This window comes from Heteronotia binoei, chromosome 13, assembly GCF_032191835.1.
Source record: "Heteronotia binoei isolate CCM8104 ecotype False Entrance Well chromosome 13, APGP_CSIRO_Hbin_v1, whole genome shotgun sequence".
NCBI lineage: Eukaryota > Metazoa > Chordata > Lepidosauria > Squamata > Gekkonidae > Heteronotia > Heteronotia binoei.
Window position 1 is genome coordinate 81,280,874 of NC_083235.1, and position 14,675 is coordinate 81,295,548.

The window sequence follows — 14,675 nt, forward strand, 5'->3', positions numbered from 1 at the left end:
TCCATAAACAGTTCTCTAAAGACTTGAGAAATTAAAAAGACCCATTTAGGAAATGGAAGGATGGCCTTATAACTAAGGATGAATATAAACAAATCACCAGTGCTTGTAGATAAAGAGTTAGGAAAGCTAACACTCAGTATGAGCTTAGCTTAGCCAAAGATGCTAAGAGTAAAAAAAAGGACAAGGACATGGTATGCCCATTGCAAGGGCAGGAAAGTGAAATTGTAACTGCTGTTGAAGAGAGGGCAGAATTGCTCAATACCTACTTTTTGTCACGTCGGCAGAGTCAATAACCAGTCGTTTGTTGATACAAAGAGCTAGTTTATTGCTACAGTTACTTGAGGCAAAGCCAGCATTGAAAGACTAAAGAATATACCTTGATACATTGCATTTAAAGGGGTACTTCTGAGGAATTCCTAAGGGGGGGGGATTATGCAGGGCACATTCACACATTGTTGTTACCAATTTGTTCCCAGGCTGATGGCCTTGATCATTCCGAGCTCTCGACTCCCTCCTGAGAGCCAAGCCTGAGAAGGCACAGATAAGGCTTTCACATCTTTCCATTTAAAAGCAAAACTATCCACTACAGGAAGGAGGGGATGGGAAAGGTTTCAGCTAGCAGCATTTGGTTATACTTTGGTTCTACCCAGAATGCTCTCTGACTGAGCCAGAGTTTACAGACAGACTTGACACTTTTCCTCAGTCTTCTGAGGGAAACAGGGCTCAACATGGCAAAAACAGAACATATAAAGAGGGTATGGAGTTCCAATCTAGGATCAGCATAGGGGCAGTACATAAACACCTAGTTTCTTTCAATGAAACCAAGTCCTCAGGGCCAGATGAACTGCATCCAAGAGTACTAAAAGAGCTTGCAGATGTAATTTCTGAGCCTCTGGCCATTATGTTTGAGAATTCTAGGAGAACAGATGAGGTGCCAGAAGATTGGAGGTGGGTGAATGTTGTCCCCATCTTCAAGAAGGGAGAAAAGGAGGATCCGGGAAACTACCGACCTATCAGCTTGATGTTTATACCTGGAAAAGTTTTAGAACAAACCAATGAACACTCATTTCTGGAACATTTAGAAAGGATGGCTGTGATTACTAAGAGCCAGCATGGGTTTCTCAAGAACAAGTAATGTCAGACTAATCTGATCTCTTTTTTTTTTTTTAAAGTGACTACCTTGCTGGATCAGGGGAATGCTGTAGACATCATTATCTTGATTATAGTAAGGCTTTTGATAAGGTTCCACATACTATCCTTGTTGACAAGTTGGTAAAAATGTGGTTTGGATCCTGTTAGGTGGATCTGTAACTGATTGACAGATTGCACCCAAAGATTGCTTGTGAATGGTTCCTCATCCTCTTGGAGTGCCTCAAGGATCTGTCCTGGGACCAGTTTTGTTCAACATCTTTATCAATGATTTGGATGAAAGAATAGAGGGAACACTTATTAAATTTGCTGATGATACTAAATCAGACAGAAACAAGATACAGGATGACCTCGACAGACTGGAAAACTTGGCTGAAACCAATCAAATGAATTTTAACAGGGATAAAGATAGGAAAAATGCATGGCTATAGGAATGCATGGCTATAGGATGGGGGAGACTTGTCTGGGCAGCAGTATGTGCAAAAGGATCTAGGGGTCTTGGCGGACCGTATGCTGAACATGAGTCAACAGTGTGATGTGGTGGCTAAAAAGGCAAATGCAATTTTGGACTGTGTTCAGTTAAAACTATTTTATTACTTTGCAATATATTATTATAGTAATCTTTGAGAAAAATTAAAAAATAATACAGAATAAAAACATCGCTTTCCCCCCCCCTTCTCCTCACATCCCCTTTTCTTGACCCCCGCTGGTGTTTACTTAAAATTAAAAGAAAACAAGGTAACAAATCAAGAATCTCCATTTTAGAACTTTATAACAATATGGAAGAAGTAAAAACAAAAAATAAGAAAAGTTAACTCTATAAGTTCATCTTCATTTTTCAAAAGAAAAATTTTCCCTTTATAAACTTTAGTCCATTATTCCACACCATTCAGCTTTTGTCAAAAATCACTAAATGTCCCCTTACTTTCCATTGTTTTTCAACATAATTTTGAAATTTCTCCCATTCCTTCCTGAACTTCTCCAAATCATAGTCTTTTAAGATTTTTGTAAGTTTGTCCATTTCACTCCATGACATAACTTTTAAAATCCAATCCCATTTTTCTGGTATTTTATCTTGCTTCCATAACGGCGCATACAATGTCCTTGCAGCTGAAAGCAGATACCACACCATCATTCTATCTGGTTTAGGAAAACTTTCCATTTGTAATCCCAACAAAAAAGAGTCTGGAGACCTCTTGATGTCATAACCTAAAATTTTTGACATTTCTTTCTGAATCATTTGCCAAAATTGTTTTGCTTTTTCACAAGTCCACCACATATGCTAGAAAGATCCTTCATGTTTTTTACATTTCGAAATCTATCTGACACCTGATTATTCATTTTTGCCAGTTTCTTAGGTGTCATGTACCATCTATACAGCATTTTAAAACAGTTTTCTTTAATATTATAACATGTCGATATCTTCATAGAGGTCTTCCATAAATACTCCCAAGATTCCATTTGTATTTCTTTGTTGAAATTGATTGCCCATTTTATCATTTGAAATTTAACTACTTCATCTTCTGTAGACTACTTCAATAGTAATTTATAAATCCTTGAAATCAACTTTTCATTATCACCCAACATCATTTTTTCCAATTCTGTTTGCTCCTGTGTTATACCTTCATTTCTAATGTCCTGCTCCACCAAGCTCTTAATTTGTTGTAATTGAAACCAATTATATTTATATTGTAATTCTTCAGCTGATTTTAGTTCCACCTTTCCACCATGTATTTTTAATAGTTGATTATACTTTAACCACATCCCTTCACTTGTTTCTGATAATTTTATTACTTCAGTTGGCACTATCCATAGCAGCTTTCTCTCATCACCATATTTTTTTATATTTTGACCAAGTACTTAGCAAATTTCTTCTTATATAATGGTGTGAAAAAAAACCATCCACCTTATTTTTCCCATACAACATATAAGCATGCCAACCAAAAATATTTCCATGGCCTTCTAAAACCAACAATTTCTTATTTAATTATGTCATCCATTCTTTAATCCATACCAAACACACTGCATCATGATACAATTTCAGATCTGGTAACTGAAAACCTCCCCTTTCTTTTGCGTTGGTTAAAATTTTCATTTTGATCCTTGGTTTTCTTCCAGGCCATACAAATTCTGAAACTTTTCTTTGCCATTTGGTAAATTGTTTATTGTCCTTCACAATTGGAATTGTTTGAAATAAAAATATAATTCTTGGTAGAACATTCATTTTAATTGTAGCGATTCTGCCCAGCACAGACAGGTTCAATTTGTTGCATTTTATCAAATCTTCATCAATTTTCCGCCAAAGCTTTTCATAATTATTTTTATACAAATCTATATTTTTCATGGTAACTTCCACACCTAAATATTTTACTTTTGAAGTGACCTCACACTCTGTTGCACTTTGCAGTTCCTCCTGTTGACTCTTTGTCATATTTTTGCACAAAAGTTTTGATTTTACTTTATTTATATAAAAGCCTGCCAATTCTCCATACTCCTGTATTTTACGAAGCAGCAATGGTGTCACAGATAAGGGATTTTCATTGATAAACATTACATCATCAGCAAACGCTCTGTATTTATAGGAAAAACCTTTCAATTTCAACCCCTCTATCTCTTTGTCGTCTTGTATTTGCCTAAGCAAAACCTCTAATGTCATTATAAATATCAATGGAGATAAAGGGCAACCTTGCCTTGTTCCTTTACTAACCATCATTTTCTCCATCAAATCTGCATTTATACAGAGTCTTGCTTGTTGTTCAGTATATATCGCCTTAACCATTCTTATAAAATCTTCTCCTAATCCCAATTTCTTCATCATCGCAAACATAAAATCCCAATTCAGATTGTTAAAGGCCTTCTCTGCATCTGCAAAAAATAGTGCCACTTCTTTTTCAGGATGCTTCTCATAATATTCAACAATATCTATAACAGTTCTGATATTGTCTCTAATTTGTCTCCTGGGAAGAAATCCTGCTTGTTCTTCTTTGATAAAAATTATTCAAATACTGTTTGAGTCATTTTGCTAATATCCTAGCATATATTTTGTAGTCATTGTTAAGTAATGAAATTGGTCTATAATTTTTTACATTTGTTGTATCTCTTATCTTCTTTTGGTATCAACAAAATTATAGCTTCCTTCCATGTATTTGGTATTATCCCATCAATCCTTATAATATTCATCAACTTCTGAAGTTTTGGTACTACTGTCTCTGCAAGGACTTTATAAAATTTTGCTGTAAAACCATCTGGACCTGGTGCCTTTCCCATTTTCATTGAATTTATAGCTGCTTCAACTTCAATTTTTTCAATTGGTTCATTTAATACCTTTTCCATATTTTCTGTTAAGGGATTTACTTGAATTTTCTGTAAATATGCATCTATTTTTCTTTTCTCCACCTTTTGAGCTTGAAATCTTAGCATAATATTTATAAAATTCCCTTTTAATTCCTGCTTGGTCAACAATTTCTTTACCTCCCAATACAATTTTGTTCACAAATTTATTTCCCTTTTTTTTTTTCATTTCCAGGTATTTTTCAAGCTTATTTGCTCCTTCAAAAGATTTGTGTTGAAGTCTCTTAAGGTTCCATTCTACCTCTTTATTTAACAGATGTCTCAATTGGTTCTGCAATATTGTAATTTCCCTTCTTATTTTCTTTTTCTTCAGTCTTTTTTTAAGTTCCTTTTCTTTTTTCCCAATCTCTTTTTGAATGTCCAACATTTGTTTCTCTTTAGCCCTTTTATCTTTATTATTCATTGTAATTAAAATACCTCTCATTACTGCTTTGTATGCATCCCACACAGTTTGAAATTGAATGTCCTCCTTTTCATTTATTTGGAAGAAGGCTTTAGTTTCTTTTTCTAGAGACACCACTGTCTCAGTTTTCTGAAGCAAATCTTCATTTATTCTCCATCTCCTAATCTTTTTCACACACTTTGCTGACCACATCAATGGATTGTGATCAGTCCCAACTTTAGGAAGAATCTCTATTTTTTTCATCATAAGTACAAGATCTTTTGTCATCCATAACATATCAATTCTTGAGAAAGAGTTATGCCTAGCTGAAAAGAAGGTATAATCCCACACTTTAGGATTAAATTTCTTCCATATATCTTCCAAACTTTCTTGTTTCACTAAATCAAAAAATGGCTTTGGTAACTTCCCCTCCTTATTTTTCCCCCTGATCTGTCCAGCTCATTAATGATTGTTCCGTTAAAATCTCCCATTACCATTATTTGTTCATAAGTCACTTGGTCTAAATGTTGCACAATATCTTTAAAGGAGTCTTTCGCCCCATTTGGGGCATACAATCCCAACAGCAATGTCTTTTTATCATTCATTGTCACTTCCACAGCTAAATATCTTCCTTTATTGTCCTTAAAAATCAATTTTGGATCCAATTCCTGTTTAACATAAAAAATCACTCCCCTTTTTTTCTCCTTAGCCAAGGAAAAAAATTCCATACGCAATTGTTTATTCCATAAAATTTTATAATCCAATTGTTTAATATGTACTTCTTGTAAGCAAATTATATTACATTTTTGTTTCTTGATCCAATGAAATGTAACCTTTCTTTTTTGTGGTAATTTTAGTCCATTTACGTTTCAAGTGTCAGGCGATGGAGACTCAAGACTGTATTCATTTGAGACAATGTAATACTTTATTGGAAACTCATAGCTTGAAACAGAAGTTGAGACTAATACCTTGGCAGGGGTGTTTCTGGGTCTTATGGAATCTACATCAAAGCAATATCTGAACAAAGACATTATTCTCAAAACAACAGGGAGTGAAGGTGCAAACTTTCACACGAGAGCTCCTGCTTATCTCCTAGCCTCTGGGAAGATGCTGGCCAGTGGCGGTATCTATTAACGGTCATGTTCCTTTGCTCCCTTTACAACCTAAACAAAGTTAACACTTCAAACATCCCCTTTGATATGCATGGTGACTACAATATCACAAAGGCTAGGGGTTAGTATAGAAAAGTCCATTTGGTTAGTATTTTATAATTTCAGTATGATAGAGTTACAGAGCCTGACACCAAGATATTAATTTTTAATCCATATCAATTCTTCTTTTATTCTGTATCCCCAAATCCCTCATTTACTTCAGAAAATTTCATTTCCTGTATATTTGTAATTGTAATCCTCTTTCCTCCATATTCAAAACTTAGACCTTCAGGCAGTATCCATCTGTATCGCACTTCATTCTCCCGCAGCTTGTCAGTTAATTTTTTGTACAATCTTCTGTCATTTATAACCTTTCTTGGCAGCTCTTTCATGATTCTTACTCTGCTTCCATCAATTTCCAATGTTTTTTCAAATAGTTTTCTTAAGATCTTTCCCACCATGTCTCTTGAAATAAATTTTATTACCACATCTCTTGGTAGTTTGTTTTTCTTGGCAAACAATGAATTGACCCTATATATGTAATCTTAAAGATAACTAGATTAATCGGGTTCAATTTCCAAAAACTCAGCAATAGTGCTTATTATATATGTCTTTAAGTCATCTCCTTCATTGCAATGGAAGCAGTGCCATGGTCGGATCACTTTGCCCTCAAGGCTCGTATGGATGTGTCACCCCAAACCTGTTTAGGCGGAGAGCGTATTTTAGCTCGCCCGCGGAGCTTGATGGACTGAGAACGGTTCCTAACGGCCCTGCAGGATACCTGGCCCACTGGTTTAACCAGGAGCTGCGGCAATTAAAGCGGGGACTCAGACGACTGGAGAGCAATGGCGGCATACTCAAGACGAAGTGACCCGAACATCTTATAGAGAGAGTTTGAAGGCCTGTGAGATGGCAATCAAATCCGCAAAGAAAGCACACTTTGCGGCCAAGTTTGCGTCCGCAACTTCGCGCCCGGCACAATTGTTTGATATAATTTGAGAACTTACAACACTGCCACAAGGCAGGCCAAATTCTATTGAATTGGAAATAGGCTGTGAGGCTTTTGCGAAATATTTTGCGGATAAGATCGCGTCACTTCGCGTCAACCTCCCTGCCAGTTTTGAGACAGTTAGCGTAACCGAGGCCCCGAGCATGTCTTCGGATCACATTCTGGATGGTTTTAGCCCCCTCAGCCTGGAGGAAGTTGACAGGATTCTCTTATCTGCTCGCCCAACAACTTGTAAACTGGACCCATGCCCTTCCTGGCTTATTAAATCTTGCCAGAGGGATCTTAGATATCCTGTACGGGACATCATAAATAGATCCCTGACAGAAGGGCATTTTCCAACGCCGCTTAAAGAGGCAGTGGTCTGCCCCCCTTCTTAAAAAAAACATCTTTAGATCCGGCCCAATTGGCACACTATCGGCCGGTTTCAAATTTGCCCTTTTTGGGCAAACTTATTGAGAGGGCAGTGGCGAGGCAGCTACAGACTTTCCTGGAGGACGCTTCCTTCCTTGAACCACTTCAGTCCAGCTTTCGCCCAGGCCATGGGACAGAGACGGTGTTGGTTGCCCTGGTAGATGACCTTCAATGGCATCTGGATCGGGGTGGCTCGGCAGTGCTGATGTTGTTGGACCTATCAGTGGCATTTGATACAGTCGACCATAGGCTACTGACTTGCTGCCTCGCCGACGCGGGGATTCAGGGGTTGGCCTTGCAGTGGCTTTCCTCTTTCCTTGAAGGTCGGGGACAAAGGGTCGCGATTGGGGGGGAGCTATCCCAGAGGCGCACACTCGACTGTGGGGTGCCCCAGGGAGCGGTTCTCTCCTCGATGTTATTTAATATCTATATGCGACCCCTTGCCCAGATTGCCCGAAGGTATGGGCTGGGGTGTCACCAGTATGCTGATGACACCCAGCTTTATCTGCTTATGGACGGCCGACCGGTCTGCGCCCCAGAAAATCTGGATCGGGCACTACAGGCCGTGGCTGAGTGGCTCAGACTGAGTGGACTGAGATTAAACCCTGCGAAGACAGAGGTCCTTTGTTTGGGTCGTCGGGGACCGGGGAGGGGGAATCCCCTTGCCAGCTTTTGACGGCGCGCCGCTGATGGCGGCAGATAGGGTCAAGAGCTTGGGGGTACTATTGGAGCCTTCCCTAAAGATGGAGGCTCAGATAGCAGCCACTGCCAAGTCCGCGTTTTTTCATCTTAGGCGGGCAAGGCAGTTGGCTCCCTTCCTGGATGATCCATGCTACAGTCACCTTGAGGTTGGACTACTGCAATGCCCTCTACATGGGGCTGCCCCTGTGCCGAACTCAGAAATTGCAGCTGGTGCAGAACGCGGCACGGCTGTTATTGGGCCTCCCAAGATGGGGGCACATTCGGCCGGGTCTTCGGGCTCTGCACTGGCTCCCAATAACATACCGAGTCCGGTACAAGGTGCTGGTTATTACCTTTAAAGCCCTATATGGCCTGGGACCTGCCTACCTGAAGGACCGTCTCTCCCCACATGTTCCCCAGAGAGTACTGAGGTCGGGAACTCAAAACCTTCTTGCTATCCCTGGGCCAAAAGAAGTCCGCCTTAAATCAACTAGAGACAGGGCCTTTTCTGTTATGGCCCCTTCATGGTAGAACCAGCTGCTGGAGGAGGTGAGGGCCCTGCGGGACCTTATTCAGTTCCGCAGGGCCTGTAAGACAACCCTCTTCTGGCTAGCTTACACCTAACTGAGATGGGAAACAACTGTAGCTTACTAGACTCTTGCTATTTATACTGTTATAAGACTTGATGTTTTAAGGTTTTAAATGTTTTGACTATTTTAATTGTTTATACATGTAAATGCTAATCTAAATTTTGTTTTATTATCTGTTGTAAGCCGCCCTGAGCCATCTTTGTGGGAAGGGCGGGATACAAATCATAAAATAAAAATTCTCAGGTACTCCTCTCAGACGTATCTGGTTTTCCATTAACTTACAATCTTGCAGAACTACTGCAATTTATTAATCATGGAATCGTGATCCTTCACCTTATTTTCAACCACATGTACTTTATTTAATGTTGCTTGTGAGTCTTTTCTGAAATCTTCAATTTCTTTTTTAATTTCTGTCTTCACCACCTCTGCATTTGTTTCAGTATCTTTTTTTAGTTCTTTAATTAATTGCTTCTTATTGTCCATTATTAGATCTTTCATCACTTTGACCAATCTTGCCTCCATAGCATCCAATTGATCATGTATTTTAGGCATTATACCTTCCTCAGGTGAACCAGTCCTTGCGCATGTCTGTTTTGATGCTGGCTTGTGGTCAGGCATTACTATTTCTCCACTACCAAAATAGGCTCTTAAACTGATCCCACCAAAATCAAATTAAACCATAGGATCTTATAGATTAGGAGATGCCCTTTTTCAATAAGCCCAAAATCGCCGTTCTCAGGGCTTCCTAACTCAAGACATAATTTTTTAAAGTTTTAAAAATGCTCAAAATGGAGTCGCAATTTTTCAGACCCTTTTGGAAGTTTTTTTTCTTTTTCACCAAAATCAGTTCCAATATTATAATCCAATATGTTTCACTTTGTAATCTTGATATCTGCTGGCTCCACTAATTTTCAAAGTCTTATTCTCTTTTCTTGAATATTTAAATTTTTTTACCTTCCTTTAATGGCCGCCGCAATTTTTCTATGGTTTTCAAGTCCTAGTGATGGCCAGGAGGTTTAAAAGTTCCCTTCTTCTAATTGCTCCTTCCTGCTTTTCTTGCCATGAAGTCACATTTCGATGGTTGAGAGATCTTGCGATACTTGTATGACGCCACTTCCTGTAACGTCTTCCAGTTCAGCAACTCAGTAACGATGAGGTTTTTTTTCAGAAACTGCAAGTATTCCAAACAATAGTTGTTTTTCGTCTTTTAACTTTGCTTCTCTTCTTAACAGCTTAGTAAGTCCAAATCTTTATCTTTATCTCAGATAAAATTGATTTTAGTCCCGGAATGATAGATAAAGATCTTCTTACCTTGCAGCCCAATATATTCTTGTTAAAACCGTTCTTATCAGTGATAAATGTTTAGATGTTAGAATAGTCCAAAGAAAGCTTGAAACATGATGAATATAAGTCAAATTAATGACCACGGATGTCCTCTGTAGAGGCTGGAATGCAATTCTTCGCCAGGGACCCTTCAAAGCCCATAAGGAAGCCCATTGGGACTCCTCATAAGCCAAAGTAAATCCCCTCAGAAATTTCCTGAGCATGTCTTGGCCTTTTTCCTCACTAAGAAAAGTAGGCAGCAGGCATTGAGGTCACCTTCTCTACCCAGAACAGAGGTTCCGGTCTGCTCCTCTTTGTGAGAAGTGTCTCAACTCGCCATGTTCCAACTCCGGAAGTTCACAATTTTGGACTGTGTTAACAGAAGTATAGTGTCCAGATCAAGTGAAGTGATGAAGTGATACACAAGCTGGAACAGATCCAGAGGAGGGCAAGGAAGATGGTGAGGGGTCTGGAGACCAAGTCCTATGAGGAAAGGTTGATGGAGCTGGGCATGTTTAGCCTGGAGAGGAGGCAGCTGAGAGGTGATAGGATCACCATCTTCACGTACTTGAAGGACTGTCATATAGAGGATGTTGTGGAATTGTTTTCTTTGGCCCCAGAAGGTAGGACCAGAACCAATGGGTTGAAATTAAATCAAAAGAGTTTCCGGCTCAACATTAGGATGAAATTCCTGACCGTTAAAGCAGTTCCTCAGTGGAACAGGCTTCCTCAGGAGGTGGTGGACTCTCCTTCCTTGGAGGTTTTTAAACAGAGGCTAGATGGCCATCTGACAGCAATGAAGATCTTGTGAATTTAGGGGGAGGTATTTGTGAGTTTCCTGCATTGTGCAGGGGGTTGGACTAGATGACCCTAGAGGTCCCTTCCAACTCTATGATTCTATTTTTCTATGATTCGTCTGGTGGTAACAGCCTTATCACCTCAATCCTGTTGATGCCTCTGTTGCCATTTGTATCATGGACCCAATTCACCGTGGTGTGGTGAACTCAGCTGTTTGGAGCTGTAGTCTTTACAGTGCTGTGAGATATCAGGATGATTTGGAACAACCCCTTCCAGTGTGGCTTCAATGGTTCTTTCTTTCAAGCCTTTATCAGTACCCAGTCACCTAGTTGAAACAAATGTACAGGGTTGTTGTATGGGAGTGACTGAACTCAAGCAGTAGCTCTGTAGAGGGAAGAGGGACAGAACTGCAAGGCAAACACATAATCAGAAAACATTTTATCCCCAATTACAGTATTCACCATGCCTGACCCTGGCTGTTTTATGGGATATGGGTGCTATCAAGTCCTCAGTCTCTCAGACGCAATAAACAGGCCATAGGTGTAATGTTAGTTTTATTGGAACTTAAGATGATGCAGGCATGGCAGCTGACAGAGTCATTCTTTGCCTCACATATATACTTTCATTAAAAGCATTAACTTTTCAAAGGGCAGCAGGAAAGCAAAGTGGGGAATAAGCGCAGCTTTTTTGGCCCAGCCTCTTGCAGGTGTTTCTTGCCTGGCCAGTTGTCCTTGGTTTCCGGGGCTACCACCTAGCTGGCGCAGTCTTCTTCAGATAACACTGTTACACAGATATTATAGCAGGCAAGCGAAAATGTGAGAGAGACAAAGCATAAAGCATAGAGGGATTTCATGGCAAGACTCTTGACAGGCGTATGTATAAGACATCAAATAGTGACAATCCCAACCTGCCCCAGGCTGCTACCCTTATGTGTGTGAGTGCTATGGGGAGAAGATTGGTCCATCTTAGGGATGTTTACATGGAAAGCTTAGTTAGGATGGTCTTTAAGGTTCTATTTAAGTATTTGATCTGATCACTCAGTTGGGGTGAACATGCCCAATGAACATGCCATTGGATGCCCAGGGCTTGCTCCACCTTCTGGATAATTTTGCTAGTGAAGTGATTTCCACTGTTGGAGTTCAAGGCCACTGGCAAACTGAACCTGGGCAGAATTTTGTTTAGGAGATTTGGCAATGTTCCTTGCTGTTGGAGCAGTGCAGGGAAAAGCCTCAGGTCAACCTGTGAGTTGATTAACAAAGACAATCAAGTATCAGTACTTTCCCACTTGGGGAAGTTCAGTAAAGTCAACCTGAAAAACTTTAAAAGGTCTTTTAGTCCAAGGCCTGGCCCCAGGGGGAACAGTTCCCCCTCCTTTCACATTAACCTGTTGGCAGGTGAGGCAGGCCCTAGCCTCATGCTCAGCTTCCTGATACAGTCCTGAAACTATAAAGAATTGTGTTAAGGCCTTTCCCATAACAGTCCCCCCATGATGAGTAGACAGATGATAGTGGCAGATTACTTTTCTCAGCAGAGACTGTTGTAGCCAGATTCTTCCATGCAGGTTAATGAGGCAGCCCTTGTCATCTTCTTTCGCTCCTTCCTTTTTGACACTTTCTTATTTCTTGGAGGTATATGCAAGCTTGTCTGGCAACTCATATGCTGGGATGGAAGGAGCCCTTCAGCCTCGTCTTACCCAGTTGACTTTTAGCTATATCCACTCAGTGGTTTCCGTGGGTCTTGGGAGTCGTGAGTCTCTGGTGTCCTTTCACATGGAAAACAGCTTCTTCCTTGTATAACAGGATACTGTTGAGGATGGCCATGACCTGGTCTTCATATGAGATTGATTTTCAGACAGCGGTGAGAAAGCCCCTTTCCTTCCACAGTGGTCTGAAGGCAAGTACTACTCCAAAAGCATACTTAGAGTCCATAAAAATGTTGGCACATTTTCTGTCAGCTCATTAGAGAGCTCTATCAGGAGCGTGAAGTTCAGCAGCCTGAGCAGAGTAGGAAGAAGGAAGAGGCCCCACTTCTAAAGTCTCGTGTTCCGTGGTGTCTCTTTCCATCCATCCTGAAACTGCTGCTGTTGATGAACAGTTCAAGCTCTGCATTTGGGATAGGAACATCCAGGAGGTCCACCTGACTCATGGTAGCCACATCAGTTACTTCCAGGCCAGCATGTTCCAAGTCAGCATCTGGGATAGGTAGCATCTGAGATGGGTTTAGTTGGTTGCAGGCTTTGAAGGTGATGCCATCTGGTCTTTGTTGATCAATTTTGTATTTGGCCATACAGGAATGGGTGAGCCATTTGACCCCTCTCTGATGCAGTAAAGAGGCTACTGCATGATGTGGACTGAGGACTTTCCAGGTTTTATTGTTATTTTCATTGGAGTGACCCCCCAGGGCTAGGGTCAGAATTCCTCCTTCAGCCAAGATGCTAGGGTCCAGTTCAGGCAAAAGTTCTTTTAATGTCTCTCTCTTCGGTTCCTGTTGAGGCCCATCAGCTGTGCATAATGCTGCTAAATAATCTGGGGCCTCCTGCATCAGAAGGCGTAATGTGACTCCTGACTTGCTAAAGTTCAGACTAGCCCCAAGTTTATGCAAGTCCTGGCCAAGCAAGGTGATTGGGCAGTCAGGTGTTTATAAAAAGGAATGTTAGAGATGGTGCCCTTCAACAGACATATTGCATTCTTGGAGGGACCTCTGAGTCACTGGGCTTCCAGTGAATCCAGTTACTGATGTTGTTTTTGATGAGGTGGGCAGCTCAGGTGGGGCCACTGGGAGGGAAGAATATGTGGCTCCAGAATCAATTAATGCAGTATAAGTCTTGTCTCTCACTTTCAGTTTTATCAAGGGCTCAGCGAATGGGGGTATATGACAGTCATTGCCCCTGACCCAACTATAGGGCATCCTCTTGGCCTACCATGGGCATCTGGCTGGTGTGGGCTGGGGGAGGGGGGAAATACCAGACACAAGAACATAAGAGAAGACATGTTGGATCAGGTCAATGGCCCATCCAGTCCAACCGTCTGTGTCACACAGTGGCCACAAAAAAAACCCCCAAGTGTCATCAGGAGGTCCACAAGTGGGGCTAGAAGCCCTTCCACTGTGCCCCCTTCAAGCACCAAGAATACAGAGCATCACTGCCCCAGACAGAGAGTACCAACAATACGCTGTGGCTAATAGCCACGGATGGACCTCTGCTCCATAAGTTTATCCAGTCCCCTCTTGAAGCTGGCTATGCTTGTAGCCACCACCACCCCCTGTGGCAGTGAATTTCACATGTTAATCACCCTTTGGGTGAAGAAGTACCTCCTTTTATCTGTTCTAACCCAACTGCTCAGCAATTTCATTGAATGCCCGCAAGTTCTTGTATTGTGAGAAAGGGAGAAAAGGACTTCTTTCTCCACCTTCTCCATTCCATGCATAATCTTGTAAACCTATATCATGTCACCCTGCGGTCGATGTTTCTCCAAGCTAAAGAGCCCGAAGTGTTTTAACCTTTCTTCATAGGGAAAGTGTTCCAAACCTTTAATCAATCAATCAATCAACCTTTAATGGCATGTAAAAACAGGTTAAAAGAACAATGGGTTGAAAAACAGAAAATAGGTTAAAATACTGGACATCAGGATTAAAGTACATTTACATAAGATCACAGTTAAATGGGACAACAAAACTGTTCCTTGTCTTGATGAATCATTTTGGCCCAGTACAGAAATAAGGCAGTGTTTACAGTTATGTCAGGAGTAACATCCTTCAAAAGAAACTGGACCTTATCTGGATCAGCCAGACCCATCTTATTTAAAAGAATAGGATCCAAAAATCGACCACGA

At 40.8% G+C, this 14,675-nt stretch overlaps 1 protein-coding gene across 1 annotated transcript in view; it reads left to right on the forward strand.

Annotated features, from left to right (window-relative positions):
• Nucleotides 1–14,675, forward strand: part of NTN1 (netrin 1) — a 623,591-nt gene that overhangs the window by 487,355 nt on the left and 121,561 nt on the right. The window lies entirely within an intron of this gene.